The sequence below is a fragment of the Littorina saxatilis genome, linkage group LG15, assembly GCF_037325665.1.
Source record: "Littorina saxatilis isolate snail1 linkage group LG15, US_GU_Lsax_2.0, whole genome shotgun sequence".
Lineage (NCBI taxonomy): Eukaryota > Metazoa > Mollusca > Gastropoda > Littorinimorpha > Littorinidae > Littorina > Littorina saxatilis.
In genome coordinates, this window is record NC_090259.1 from 19,039,447 (window position 1) to 19,054,480 (window position 15,034).

The 15,034-nt window shown below is 42.5% G+C and overlaps 1 protein-coding gene and 1 long non-coding RNA gene across 2 annotated transcripts in view; both read left to right on the top strand.

Moving 5' to 3' along the window:
- The window catches only part of LOC138948753 (glutathione S-transferase 1-like), a 45,710-nt gene that overhangs the window by 12,765 nt on the left and 17,911 nt on the right, over window positions 1–15,034 (top strand). The gene's annotated exons all lie outside the window — the stretch shown is intronic.
- LOC138948750 (uncharacterized) lies at window positions 1,598–11,510 on the top strand. The gene is made up of 5 exons (XR_011450072.1): window positions 1,598–2,032; window positions 3,545–3,658; window positions 4,502–4,607; window positions 5,362–5,514; window positions 8,418–11,510. It is a non-coding gene; the product is annotated as an uncharacterized lncRNA (long non-coding RNA).

Consider the following 15,034-nt stretch of genomic DNA (forward strand, 5'->3'; position numbering starts at 1 on the left):
AGAGAGAGAGAGAGAGAGAGAGAGAGAGAGAGAGAGAGAGAGAGAGAGAGGAGGTATTACACACCGGTACGACCGAACATAAGGTATCAATAAACTCCTCTTGTGCAGCGGGTTGAAAGTATACCCTGATCCCTCGGAGATATACCTCCACTCCGGTCTGAACGACCTCACGTGACATGTTATATGGTAGAAGAGCATGCTGTCGCTTATTCTCCTTCTGAAGATGAGGTATACCCTCAGTTCGGTTAGACTGAAACGATGCTCAAGCAGTGGAATTTGTGTGTGGTTTGTTTCAGAGCAAAATGTTATTTTATCCAAACAAGAAGATATTCTCGCGCACCGCCTTGTTCAGGATATCCACAAGTTGACAATGATGTGTGCGAAATAAATAAACAATGAAACGAACCAGAACGGACGGACGGACGGGCAGACTGACGGACGGACTGACGGACGGACCGACGGGCAGATTGAGGGACGGACCGATCGATGGACGGAGGACGAGGGACGGGGGAGGGGGGGGGGCGGGGCGGGAGGGGGGGGGGGGGGTGGCGTTACGGGTAACCCCTCCTGATCCGGTCCTGCAGGGTATTCCTTCAACCCTCTGCACAAGAGGAATCTATTCGGATACAGACTGAAGGACGGACGGACTGACGGACGGACTGATGGACTGACAGACAGACTGTCGGACGGACCGTATGGACGGACATACGGACGGACTAAAAGGACGAAGGAACGAATAAACGAAGGAAATAACGAAGGTCGGAACGAAAGAGCGAACGAACCAACCCACGAATGAACGAACGAACGAACGAACGAACGAGCAAACAAACAAACAAACAAACAAACAAATAAACAAGCAAACAATAAACAATAATTGTGTGCAATCTGGCCCATTTTCAGGGCATTTGTCAAACGTTTGGAGGAGGTCCACAGTTAGGCCTGGGTGGGGGGGGGGGTTGTCCCACCAACAGGAATTCCCCCCCCCCCCCCTCTCCCCTGTATTGGGCCCTGCACAAGAGGAATTTATTGATACGGACTGAACTTGAAGAACGGATTGACTGACGGACCGACGGACGGACGGACTGACGGACGTACTGAAGGACTGTCGGACGAACTGTCGAACGAACGAACGAACGAACGAACAAACGAACGAACAAACGAACGAACGAACTGACGAACGAACAAACTGACGAACGAACAAACAAACGAACAAATTAGCAAATGAATACATACATTCGCAGAAAGAAAAAGGCAAAAGGTACATTTGTGGAGTCAGTAAGGGGGGGGGGTGGGCTTCCGGAACCCAGGAACCTTGGGAATCCCCCCTGGCCTAGAACACACACACACTGATCGACACTGACACACACACTGACACACACAACTTGACTACGAACGCACACACACACACACAATACACACACACACATCCACACCGGCACACACACACACACGCACGCACACACACACTGTGACACACACACGTAAACACACACACCGGCAATGACACTGACACACACACACACGTACCGTACACACTGACGGGCACACTGCCGGGCACACACTGACACACACACACACACACACACACACACACACACACAAACACAAAACACATACTGACATACTCGCAACTGACATAGCAGAGGGGGGTGGTAAGTCATTTGAACGTTTAATTTCTTTTGTCACAAATTTAACTACCCATCCGTTCCTTGTGTTTTTATTTTGAGATAGTTTTGTATTTTTAGTCACTGCAGCGAAGGGACATCACTCCCGCCACCTTATCTGTATCTTCTTCTGCTTGTTGCCGTAACACGTGTAGACCAGTCCAAATCGTCCAAATGTAGTGGTCATCTGCAGAGACGCCGCCGTGCCGTACAGCTTATCCTGGATGGGAGTCGGGATTCGCTTTTTTTGCACTGCCATTGATGCCAAGAACGGAGCAGCCAGGGTCATTTCAATTTTCATCCAGGAATGGCACAAGCGAGCCAAACCGGCCGATGGTCTTTCGACTCCATGGAGACAGCTGGTGAAGGTAATACTATTTTTATTCCTACATTCGTGTTGACGACAGAGTGCAACGTTTCTAAAATATGATCGGTGCTAACAGAGCAGCAGGAATATACGTGCCCTTGATGACTTGGTCACTTTCGGTTTCACGGTACCAGTAAAGTCGATCGAACCCCCCCCCCCCCCCCCCCCTTCCTTTTAGGACCTAAACAAATCTGAAAAAAATCAGGTCTTGAAAGGAAGAAGTCTTGAGATGAGAGTAAATATAGAGAGGTTGTGGACAGACAAATCTGAGAAAACAGGGTCTTAAAAGGGAGGGAGTCTTTAATCAGGGGATATTAAAAGTGTTGTTCCACTGTACTACCAAAAAGAGGGGATACTGTTTGATGTTACTGTAAAGACTTACAGTAACACTGTTCTCTCCGATTGCCAGTGTTTGTACTTTGAAACAGATTGTATGACCGGCACGGTTGGCCTTGTGGTAAGGCGCCCGCCCCGTGATCGGGAGGTCGTGGGTTCGAACCCCGGCCGGGTCATACCTAAGACTTTAAAATTGGCAATCTAGTGGCTGCTCCGCCTGGCGTCTGGCATTATGGGTTAGTGCTAGGACTGGTTGGTCCGGTGTCAGAATAATGTGACTGGGTGAGACACGAAGCCTGTGCTGCGACTTCTGTCTTGTGTGTGGCGCACGTTAAATGTCAAAGCAGCACCGCCCTGATTGGCCCTTCGTGGTCGACTGGGCGTTAAGCAAACAAACAAACAGATTGTATCCTGAAATTTAGCACTCCATGTGTTAACATTTCCACTTCCAGGTCTGTAGTGTGCAAACGTGTTGTCACTGTTACAGCTGAAATGAACTAACAAGAATACTAGTCTGATGTACATAAAATATGGGAGAGGTTTGGGGTCGGGGGTGGATGGCAAGCATAACATTGATAAATGACTATAGTTTTGCAGTGGTTTGCTCTCTTGTACTATGAGTGTTAACAGCAATTGTTTATAATTTGTTACTCAACTTACTGTAAGGACTATTACTATTAGCTTTTCTCAGCAACTGCAAACAATTGTGACTTAATTGCAAGAGCGCTTCATTTAACATTGGGACACTTCTTTTGGTTTTTTTAATGGCTATAGTGTAGAAACTAGAAATGCTGAGATACATTAATGTAGTCATGAACAACAGCAACAACAAAAACAAGAACATGTTTTGAATTCTGATAGCTAATGAAACTGACAGCTTGATTAGAAATAGAATTATGTAGTTTTTGCAATTGCTGACTGAGTTGCATCCTTTGGTTTTAGTACTTTTACCTTGCATTGATTATCACCTTTGCTGACAATTGACTCATTGAGTGCAGTATTGAGTAACGTATAGTTATTTTATTTCAAGTTAACTTCTGGCTCTGCATGGTGTTAATCCTACTCAAACTTAGTCAAAGTAAGGTATCATTATTTATGAATAATGTGAAGTTGAAGATACAAATTAATGAGAAAGTTTGTGTATTTTTCTGTACACTCTTGCTATTTACTGTTTCAGTGCTGAACCATTTGCTTGAATGCTTGATCAGATGATGACAGAGTGACACCTGGTGGTACCCAATAAAACTGCCTTTGCTGCTATAACTACAAGAAATTTCTACAATTCAGAACAGTAAGTGCATGAGGTTCCATTTTAAGCTGTCAAGAGTAAATCTCAGGAATAGATTAGAAGATTTAGTTATGTCACACATGTCTTGCTTTCTTGACTTTTCTCACACTCTCTTGTCAGACTCAGAGAGTGCATGATTGTACATTTTTTTTACAGTAATTTTTTATGTTCCTAATTGGAAAACAAATGTGTCATAATCTTAGTGTTTAGGATAACTATATGGCAGAGAGAATCATGGAAATGATTGGGCGATGGGGGTGTGTCGCTGGTGTGCAAGAGGGTGGGTGGGTGTGGAGAGAGTAGTGATGGTAGTCAACTACTAACTAAAAGATTACTGATTGCATACATTTAGTGTTTATTGATTTGGAGGGTGGGGGAGGAAGGCAAGCAGTATTATTACATGTGTATGGGTATACTAGTTGTGCATGTTCCAAATGGGGGTGGAGGTTGGCATGGCAAGCAATAGCTCAGTCGGTATAGTGGCCTTGAAACCGGTTGTGGGGATTTATTTCTCAGAATTGACGTTGTGCAGACTCTGCTTGGTTTCTGAATAGCTTATTAAGCCTGTGACTGTGTGCATACATAAAGATCTCAAGTTCACAGTTTCAGGGCTTGGAATTAATGGAAACATCAACACACATGTAGGAAAAACTCAAAAAAAGGAGGGGGGGGGGAGTTTGGTCCCACGGTAGTGTTTGAATGAAAGCAATCTTACTTTTTAAGAGGGTAATCTTGCAGGACTATGATTCTTACATTGGTAGTTGACTAGTGTAGTTGTGGTTTTGTACTAGTGAGGAATGTCATCTATGTCATGTGATTTCTTGCTTCTTCTTTTTGTGTGTGCAGCTAAAGATGTTGGACCTTGCCTACAGCCTAGTTTTGCATAGATCTCCAACACCGTGGCTTTACTCTGAGACACCTCAGAAAACACAGCCTTTTCTGCTGCTGAAAGGTAAACATTAGGTTAAATTTGTGTTTGTTTTGATTTGTATGTTTTCCTTTTGTAGTCTATGGCAGGAGATTTGTGCAGGTGTACAAATGGTAGAGGTGTCAGAGGAAATGTCCACTTGTTACTTGTCTCTATATCAGTATATATGTATCACAAATACGCATCAAATGTACTGATCAATAGAGACCACATGGACAATTTCAAGCACTTTTCTGCCAGGGGTAGGGTCAGCTATGTAAGAATCATGTCTTACTCTGTTCATGCAAAAATAAGGTTCTGCATTTGAATGAGTTTGAATCAGGCACCTGTGTTTTTGCTCTTGTTTGTGCCCTCTTGTGAACTGTTAACTTATGAACAACCACCCCAGCAAGCAACTCTTTACTGTTCTGAGCACAACAGAAGAGCGCATGGTCTGGGCATATGGATGGTAAACACATCTCATGCACAAGTACAGGCCTGAAAGTGGCGAGTATTTTCAATTACTCGCCATGGCGAGTAAAAATCATGTAAATGGTGAGTAGAAATGTTAATCTACTCGCCACATGCGAGTAAAGTTGATAAAACAAATGGTTGTTTTGACGAGTAAAGTTTCAGTAAATTATGAGAAGTACATGTACTAGCAGTGCTTCATTTTGTGGACTTTCAGTGCTGAAGTATGATTGTGTGGATTGATCATTTTGTATTCTGTTATTCAGATTGCCACTTGCTTTCTTTTACATATATTTACAAGATGGTGGCTGATTTGTGTGTGTTGCAGAACACAGGTCCATGAATAAAAGAACCCAGCTGGTATTCTTCATTCATGGAAAATGAAAGGAAATTTATCAGCCAGGATTCGCCACTCACTCTGCTAAGGGGGAACCCCGGTCAGCCCGACAGTGGATGAACAGCTTGGTCCTTGGAGGGAAAGGTAACTACTGCAGCACTTTAGAAGGGGTCTATGTCGACCAACAGTGGCTGTATTCCCTGTATGTTAATTTCCTGTACATATACAGGGAATATACTTCCGTTAGACGCCATGGAGTTACTTCAAGCTTGTGAAAGTGATTCAATGGACGAGAGTACCAGCGAGGAAAACATAATACCAGGCTGTTGGGGGTGGGGGTGCAGATGTTTCTTTAACTAAATCCGTTTTGATAAACGGTCGAAGCATGTTTTGCTTGATTGGATGCCGCACGCGAATTCAGGATTTTAAATAGATTCTCCTATCTAACCGCAGTCACGCGCTTGGCGCAAGATTGTACGATATTATACTTCTTTACAGAAAATCCAACTGTATTCCCGGTACACAGGGAAAACACCTATGGCTATGGGGAATACACCTTCTTTTGGTCGACATAGACCCCTTCAACCTTACAATATGTGAATGTGTAGAATATTATGCTTTTGCTTAAAGCTTGTTACATATGACTAAGACAGAAATGTTAATCATTCCCTTGGTGCAAATCATAAAAAGAACAATAGCGATCTGATGTACTGTGGATCAATCGAGGAAAAGGTGTGTATGACCTAGAAGAAACTGGTTTTGAAAGTGCTGAGGATGGATGGAACATTGATGCAATATCATTTACTACATTGAACCTGGGTTTCAAACTGAAGTGCTTTTTTATGCAGGGTTCGTACAGAGTCCTTGAACCCTGGAAAACTCCTTGAAAATTGGAAAACCTTTTCCAGGCCTTGAAAAGTGCTTGAAAATAGAGTTTTGTTAAATAGTCATTGAAAAGTACTTGATTTTTCCAAATTGTTGCCTATACATTTCGTCAGCAGCTTGTCTTATTTAAAAAAAAAATGCAACCCCCTTTTTTTTCGTCAAATACAGTACACACATTTTGGGAGAATAAAAGATCGAGTGAAAACAAATTAAAGCAGACGAACTAACTATTACTAGTCACCTGTAGTTGCTTCCCTTCCTGAAGGTAAGCTTGGTGCTTTGCATTAAATTGGGGAAAATCATGTCCTTGAAAAGCATTTATTTGGTCCTGGAAATGTCCTTGAAAACTCCTTGAATTGTATCAGCTCTGCCCTGCAGGAACCCTGTTTATGCTTCTTGTTATATATACTGTTCAAAAAAAGAAACGCATAGCTTGTAATATTTGGTTAATTTAGTTATATGGCTACAAGGATATCCACCAAACTGCAGAAAATGTTTATCTGGTCGTCGACCTTTCGTCCATTGTCACAAGTGAGCTCTGCACGTGACGCATGCGTTATCAGTGGCTACAATGTCAAAATTGCTCATTTGGCATGACCACTCGTCATGCTTCAGTGTAATGTCGTGAAACTCGGGGAATATTGAGCTCTCACCATGTCTTCCAAAACCCATAAAAGCGGATTGTTCGCCACAAAGAAATCAGACGACAATTCAGCGACGAAAGATGGCCCGATTGAGCAGAGAAGACTGCCAAATTGCATTGGGTCGTTTACAAGCAGGCCAAAGTCAAAGTGCAATCGCCAGGCACTTCCACGTGTCCCAGGGCACCATCAGTAGACTGTGGGTCAGGTTTCAAGCCACTGGCTCCGTTGCTGACTTGCCACGAGCGGGAAGACCAAGGGCGACAACTGCTGCTCACGACCGCTTCATACGGCTCCGCCACCTCCGGAATCGTTTCCTGTCGGCCTCATCTTCTGTCCAGGCTCTCCCCGGGCCACACCGATTATCGGACCAGACCGTGCGGAACCGCCTGCATGAAGCTGGTTTGAGAGCTCGCAGACCTCACAGAGGAGCTGTCCTCACCCGCCGCCATCGCCAGAACCGAGTGCAGTGGGGCAACCAGCACCTTCGCTGGACCGTCCGGAATCACTGGAGACACGTGTGGTTCAGCGACGAGTCCTACTTCCTGCTCCAGCGACATGATGGTCGGAGGAGGGTCTACCGGAGAGTAAACGAACGTTACGCGCCCAACTGTGTGGATGAGGCACCCGTTCATGGTGGTGGAGGCGTCATGGTGTGGGGGGCGATCAATACCGCTGGAAGGAGCACCCTGGTGCACGTCCAAGGGCGCATAACTGCCCAGCGATACGTGGAGGAAATTCTGCGCCCACACGCCCTTCCTCTTCTGGCTGACCAGGATGCCATATTCCAGCAGGACAACGCTCGCCCGCACACAGCACGACTCACCACCCAGTTCCTCACCGACCACCATGTCCAGGTGCTTCCCTGGCCATCCATGTCGCCAGACATGAACCCGATAGAACACCTCTGGGATGAATTGGACAGACGTGTGCGCAGGCGAGAAGAAGCGCCGGCAAATCACCGCGATCTATTGCAGGCACTTCAGGAGGAGTGGGACACCATCCCACAGCAAGATATCCGGCATCTGATCCAGCCCATGCCCAGAAGGTGCCGGGCAGTTGTTGCTGCTCAAGGCAGTCACACCCCCTACTGACTTGACAGCCTCGGCACCCAATCGTATTGATTGACTGATTGATTTGAAGATGCAAATGAACTGTGTGTGCATTCAACTGTGTCCATACCAAATTTCAAACAAATAATCTAAATATTGGATTTTCTGTTAATTTTTTCGAAAAATAAAACAAATTTGGCAAGTAGCAACTATGCGTTTCTTTTTTTGAACAGTATATATGGTCTCGATTGACTCCTGTGTTCAAGAGACTGTAAACAACCATAAACAATCTTGTGTTGTTATGTGGTGGTGGTTTTGCTGTTGTCTAGCATCTACCCGTAATTGGCTTTATCAAATGCACCAGAAACGAGCATGAGTTTGTCGGATTAGTGAACTGTTTGAAAAACTTTAATGTATTTGTGGTTGACAGGTTGTTATTATTTCTATATTGTGTTCTTCTTTTTCTCAGGTGGGCTGTCTTCTGAAACATATGAATCGGGAGCGTCACATCTTTCTTCCTGAGACATCCCCTCTTGAAAATGGTGTGGCGTTTAGCTGAATGGAAACGTGGCAGTGTCCTGTTTTTCATAGCTTCGATGCGCGAAGTTGGGGATTTCAGCAGAGAATTTATTGATTGATTAATTAATTAGTTATTTAAGCTCACCTCACTCCTTAGTGTTATTTAGGGGGATGGGGGGGGGGGTGGTGTTGGCCTGGATCTTGTTAGTGAACTTTCTTTCTGGCAACTCGCATCAGAAATTCCAGGTTTGCTTTCAAGGCAATAGACGGTTTTTGAAAATAATTCTGTTAGGATTATCAGCAGTCCGGAGGTGTAAAAATCCCTGTACTGCAGTCAGGTTTTTCAAAACATCTCGAGCACGCTCTACGCCTCTGACGGGCTGTATCCCACAATCGGGACAAACGACCAACTTGGATGTGTATGCCATGCGCACAATATGATACCCCTTGCCTTTAAAAATCAGCGGTCACGAGTTCATCACAGTTCAGAATTTGTTGTGTAAAAGATAGCCGCTGTCAGCTAGCCATTCGTGGCTCAGGTGATTATATTTAATACAAATTTAAAAAAAGGTTTCTTATGTAGCGCACGCCGCACAGCATACACATCACAGTCAGTCGCTTGTCCTGATCGCAGGATAGCGTGAAACATGCTCCGGGAGACTGCCAATAATCCTTACATAGTTATTTAAAGAAATTGTGTATTGGTACAGCATGTTATGCATGTACTAAGATAGCTATTTGTAAATATTTGGTAGATATTTATGGTGGTGTCCCGAATTGCTCCCTCCCAATTTGCCCCATCCCATATGGTCCCCAATTATTCTTGCATTTTGCTGTGAGTAACATAAAGGCATTTGTCTGAAGCGCATTTCCAAAAAGACCCCCCGCGGGTTAGGGGGAAGAATTTACCCGATGCTCCCCAGCATGTCGTAAGAGGCGACTAACGGATTCTGTTTCTCCTTTTACCCTTGTTAAGTGTTTCTTATATAGTCAATGTTTGTACAGATTTTAGTCAAGCAGTATGGAAGAAATGTTAAGTCCTTTGTACTGGAAACTTGCATTCTCCCAGTAAGGTAGTATATTGTACTACGTTGCAAGCCCCTGGAGCATTTTTTTTATTAGTGCTTTTGTGAACAAGAAACAATTAACAAGTGGCTCTATCCCATCTCCCCCCCTTTCCCTGTCGCGATATAACCTTCGTTAAACACCAATTAAAGAAAGAATTTCCAAAAAGCATAGTTACCATTTGTTTTTTTAAATCTGAATCCGTGACTGTTGTTCTTGAATACTCTTTCGTTTAGGTTTCCAAAAATGCTGATATAAAGGGGAAGGATAGTTGAAACTGTAACCGTTTACATTTTGCTCCCAGATTTGCAGTTGTTGTTTTTACTAGGAGTTTGGACGGGCTCGGTGTTCTTGTGGATAAGACATCGGCCTCCTATTCAGAAGGTCATGAGTCAAAATCGCGGCCGCCTGGTAGGTTAAAGGTGGAGAATTTTCTGATCTCCAAGGTCATTGCTTATGTGCAGACCTGCTAGTGCCTTATCCTCCTTCGTGTGTACACGCAATCACAAGACCAAGTGCGCACGGAAAAGATCCTGTAACCCATGTCAGAGTTTGGTGGGTTATAGAAACACAAAAATACCCTGCATGCTTCCCCCGAAAGCGGCGTATGGCTGCCTGAATGGTGGGGTAAAAACGGTCATACACGTAAAAATCCACTCGTGCAAATTTGTGAGTGAACGTGGGAGTTTCAGCCCATGAGCGAAGAAGAAGAAGAACTATGAGTTTTACTCTTTTAAAAAAATTATTTTCAAATTCGAAGATTGCCACAACAGTAGTCTATCTCATCCGACTTGAACCCTTCAGACTCCCTGTACATGTACTTGCAGTTTAAACTCATATTTTGTCTGAGAATAGTTTTCAAATGCAAAGTCCTTCAGAAAAACTGCGAGATAAAAATCTGGAGTGCTAATATCGTGTTGGTGTATCGTGTCAGTGGCCGAGTGGTAACGCACTTGCGCTCGGAAGCGAGAGGTTGCGAGTTCGACCCTGGGTCAGGGCGTTAGCAATTTTCTGCCCCCTTTCCTAACCTAGGTGGTGGGTTCAAGTCTTTCGGATGAGACGAAAAACCGAGGTCCCTTCGTGTACACTACATTGGGGTGTGCACGTTAAAGATCCCACGATTGACAAAAGGGTCTTTCCTGGCAAAATTGTATAGGCATAGATAAATTTTCATAAAAATGTCCACCAAAATACCCGTGTGACTTGGAATAATAGGCCGTGAAAAGCAGGATATGCGCCGAAATGGCTGCGATCTGCTGGCCGATGTGAATGCGTGATGTATTGTGTAAAACAATATTACATCTCACACGGCATAAATATATCCCTGTGCCTTGAATATGTGCGCGATATAAATTGCATAAAATAAAATTAAAATAAAATCCCCGAGCTTAGAACTGTACCCACAGAATACGCGCAATATAAGCCTCATATTGATTGGTATGTAAGAAATGTTAAAGTCCTTTGTACTGGAAACTTGCATTCTCCCAGTAAGGTAGTATATTGTACTATGTTGCAAGCCCCTGGAGCAATTTTTTGATTAGTGCTTTTGTGAACAAGAAACAATTAACAAGTGGCTCTATCCCATCCCCCCCCCCCCCCCCCCCCCCCCCCCCCCCCCTCTTTCCCCGTCGCGATATAACCTTGAACGGTTGAAAACGACGTTAAACACCAAATATAGAAAGAAAGAATAATCTTTGAACAGCATTTGGTTGGAAAATGAAAGTCTTCACAAAGCTATCTTCTTCTATTTGTGTGGGTTAATATAAATAGGATTTAACATAACAATGTGGTACTGGTATGGGTTTTGTAAAGTGATTACTCAACTTCTGTGAATTGTACCTTCGTGGTGATCATGCTACACACTGGGTAATTCAAGCACAGAAAATAATATTTCTTAATAATTTGGCCTTATAAATGTACTCCGTGACTGTATTTGTATATGGTGAAAAGGAGAAGATATAAAATTTGTGAAATAGGACTTCGTATTTGGTTTTGTCATAATGAATTTGTTGTTTCTGTGTGTGTGTGTGTGTGTGTGTGTGTGTGTGTGTGTGTGTGTGTGTGTGTGTGTGTGTGTGTGTGTGTGTGAGAGCATGCATGCGTGCTTATGTGTGAGTGCACAATTGTGTGTGTGTATTAATCCAGCAGAAACAGCTTCTCTTCCATACATTTGAATCATTTATATTGATACCACATGGAGACTATTCTGAACACACAAGCGTGGTTTTCTCTCTACAGTGCTTTTCCTAAAGTTAAATATTGAATTTTTGAATTTAAAAGTTTTTGGCACACCACTTTAAGATAATGCTCAAGGAAAATAAATAGTCTTCTTTTTTCATTAACGCTTTTTCTCACAGTGATGTGTCAATATCTCAGACGCAAATCCAGAGTCATGCACCGTTTTATGCTTGGGAAGCGCACTATGCTCACTTTGGTAACGGTCACTGTTAGAAACATGCATACCAATCAATCAATTAAGCGAAAATGAATGATAAGATTCGATGATGTTCTTCTTTTTGTGCACAGGCGGTTATATACAAACGTGCATAGTGTCAAAAGAAATCACACACACACACACACTGAAAGTATGAAGAAGCCCCTCCAACTTTTGGTTGAGTTTGACTGCATTACCTTGAGGAGACTGACGACACTTCACAATGGAAAAAATAATAACTTTTACATTTCAGTGATTTGTTTTAAGTACAAAAGTACAAGTGAAAGTAGAAATAAATTAATGTGACACTATCCCGTAATCACATATCAGGGTCAACTATAATCAGTCCATTGGTTTACAAAACTTTATTCAATTTGTTATCATGACAGAAACAATGCATTGTTTTTTTAAGATAACTCAAGCATAAATGCTTATTTTAAGTCATCCTGGTATGTACATAACAAAGTTTAGCATGATGGCGGACTAGATACATTTACTCATTTCAGACAACGAAAACAAACAGACAAACCTGATGCGCAAGCAATCAAAAAAGGGAGGGGGTGGTAGTACAGAACTTGGTGGGGGTAAAAACAAGAAACAAAAAGAAATGGGGTACGAGAGAACAGAATTCAGCATAAGGGGGAAAAAAAAGGACGACGAAGACTTGGAGCGCCAGAAATGTTGGAAGAGTGGGTCACGTCACAATAATATTAAATGCACAGAAGACACACACGCAAAGTTAATACATTTTGTGATCGGCGAAAATGGCACTAAATTACATAACGATTGGGCCATAATCGATAAGTCGAAACAAGGACACAAAACACGAGAGAAATTACGAAGAACAATTGGTCAGGCAGCATTTGTCTCATGACAGTGTCAAATGAACATTACAGTGAATAAAATGTAGAGGCTCATGTACGGAACATGCCTGGTTGTCTTAATAAATTCTTGTACAGTTATGAATATGGTCTGATTGACATTCCGGGAATATTGCGGGATGCCTTTCAATAATATTTCAATAAACTTATAATCAGTTATCAATTGACAATAATCGTACATCTCTACACAAGGGTCAATGCAACAAATAGTGCTCAGCAGTCTCCCTTGGGTAACCGCACTCACATTTGGGGCATTCCTTGAGGTGCCGCTGACATAAATCAAAATTCAAATCACTCATACCAATACGCAGTCTGCAATTATGGACTTTTTCAAATCTATCTCCAAAATAATAATGACATGGTACTTTAAAATCAACGTTGATTGCAGTAAAGTAATTGACTGACAATTAGGGTTGTATGTGGGGTGCCTAAAATTTGAACTTTTCTTATTCCCGAATATTTTTTGTGGGCGCAGAAGCACGGGGCAAATGGTATTGTTTTTTTCTGGAGGGGGATCAGACAATATAAAACCAATTAGAGGCCGAGTTGCCTGACAGAAAGGCCAATTCTAGCCCCAGTCCATGCCGGTTACATGTAATTAGCTATGCACACATTTGAGATCGATACCCAACCTTACTGAGCATCAGTTCTTTGCGTTATTTTAATTTTCTTGTTTTTCTTTAAAATAAAAAAGGGAATGGTTTTATTGATGTCATTTTATTATGTCATTATCTAGTCAGCATAAATGACTTTTGTGGATACAGGAGAAAGTGTTAAAATGTGAAGATTTCAAGTGTGGTTTGTGGTCATCTGCTCAGTTGACCACTTAAAATGTTGTTTCATTTGATGATACGTTTTGTTTGGTGTTCCCGCTTGAATGTGACAGTAAGTTGTACAATGTTACTCTGTGTGTGTGTGTGTGTGTGTGTGTGTGTGTGTGTGTGTGTGTGTGTGTGTGTCATGTGTGTGTGTGTGTGTGTGTGTGCGTGCGTGAGTGTGTTTGTGTGTGTTGGTGTGTGTGTGTGTTTGGTAACCGGCTTTGTACAGCGGGACCACCTTATTTTGTCATGTATTTTTTATTCATTCTGGAGCTTTATTAGATAAACTGCCCATTTCAATCACAACTCTGGTCTGGTCTTATTGTCAGTGTTGCATAAATGATTGTATGTGAGCTTGTGAACATACAAAGAAAAAAGAAAGAAACATTCTGTGTCGAAATATCTTGACTAAAAATCAGGCGGAAGACTACACCTGTTGCATTTCCTATTATGCTCAGGCAATTATAACTGAGGGCGGAAGCGACAATGATTCGTTTTCCCCCCAGATAACATTAATTTGTAGAGACGGAAAAGGAACACGCACATTCTGGAACTGATTTGTGTAAATAACTGAGAGGGTGTTTTGTCTGTTTTGTGAAACGGTCCTCACACATTTGCAAAGTTCCACAGTTAGGCAGCTGAATTAAAGCATTACATAATGCATAGTGTAAACTCTAGGCCTACTTCAAGGTCTTATTACTTCAAGATGCATACACGTGCTGTTGTATCTGTTAGTGCTTGCCGGACACCAGTGCTGATTAAAATGGCTTAGATTGTTACTAATTTGAAACTACAGTATGTCCTTTTACGCGTTGTGGCAACTGAATTTTGTTGGTACCGATGATTTATACAAAGACTTTTATCACAGGTTTCTTCCATATCAAACATTTATACTTACCTTCAAGTTCGAGTTTACCTTTACTTTCACGAGGAGAGTCTGTGTGTGTGTGTGTGTGTGTGTGTGTGTGTGTGTGTGTGTGTGTGTGTGTGCGCGTGCGTGTGTGCACGCTTAAATATTCTTGATTTTTGAACATAAGCAGTTTATCTGTCATGGAGTTGTGTGTGTTTTCATGTCTGCGTGTTCTTTTCCCCCTCCTTCCTCCTCTCGGCAGTCCGGCTTCAGTCATTTTATTCCTCCCCTCAAAGCAGACAGCAGCATTGTGTTAATGTTCAGAACTTTGCCAGGTTTTTTGTTTGTTTGTTGTGCTTCTTTAATTTAGGTTTGTTGTTTGTTTAAAACACTCAAACATACGCACACATCCACACGCACACTTTTACTTTTTAAGTTATAATAAGTATTGCATTCAGCCACGGTTTTTTTTCTCAGTTGATATTCTGATTTTTGCCATTTTTTTGTGTAATTTGTTTT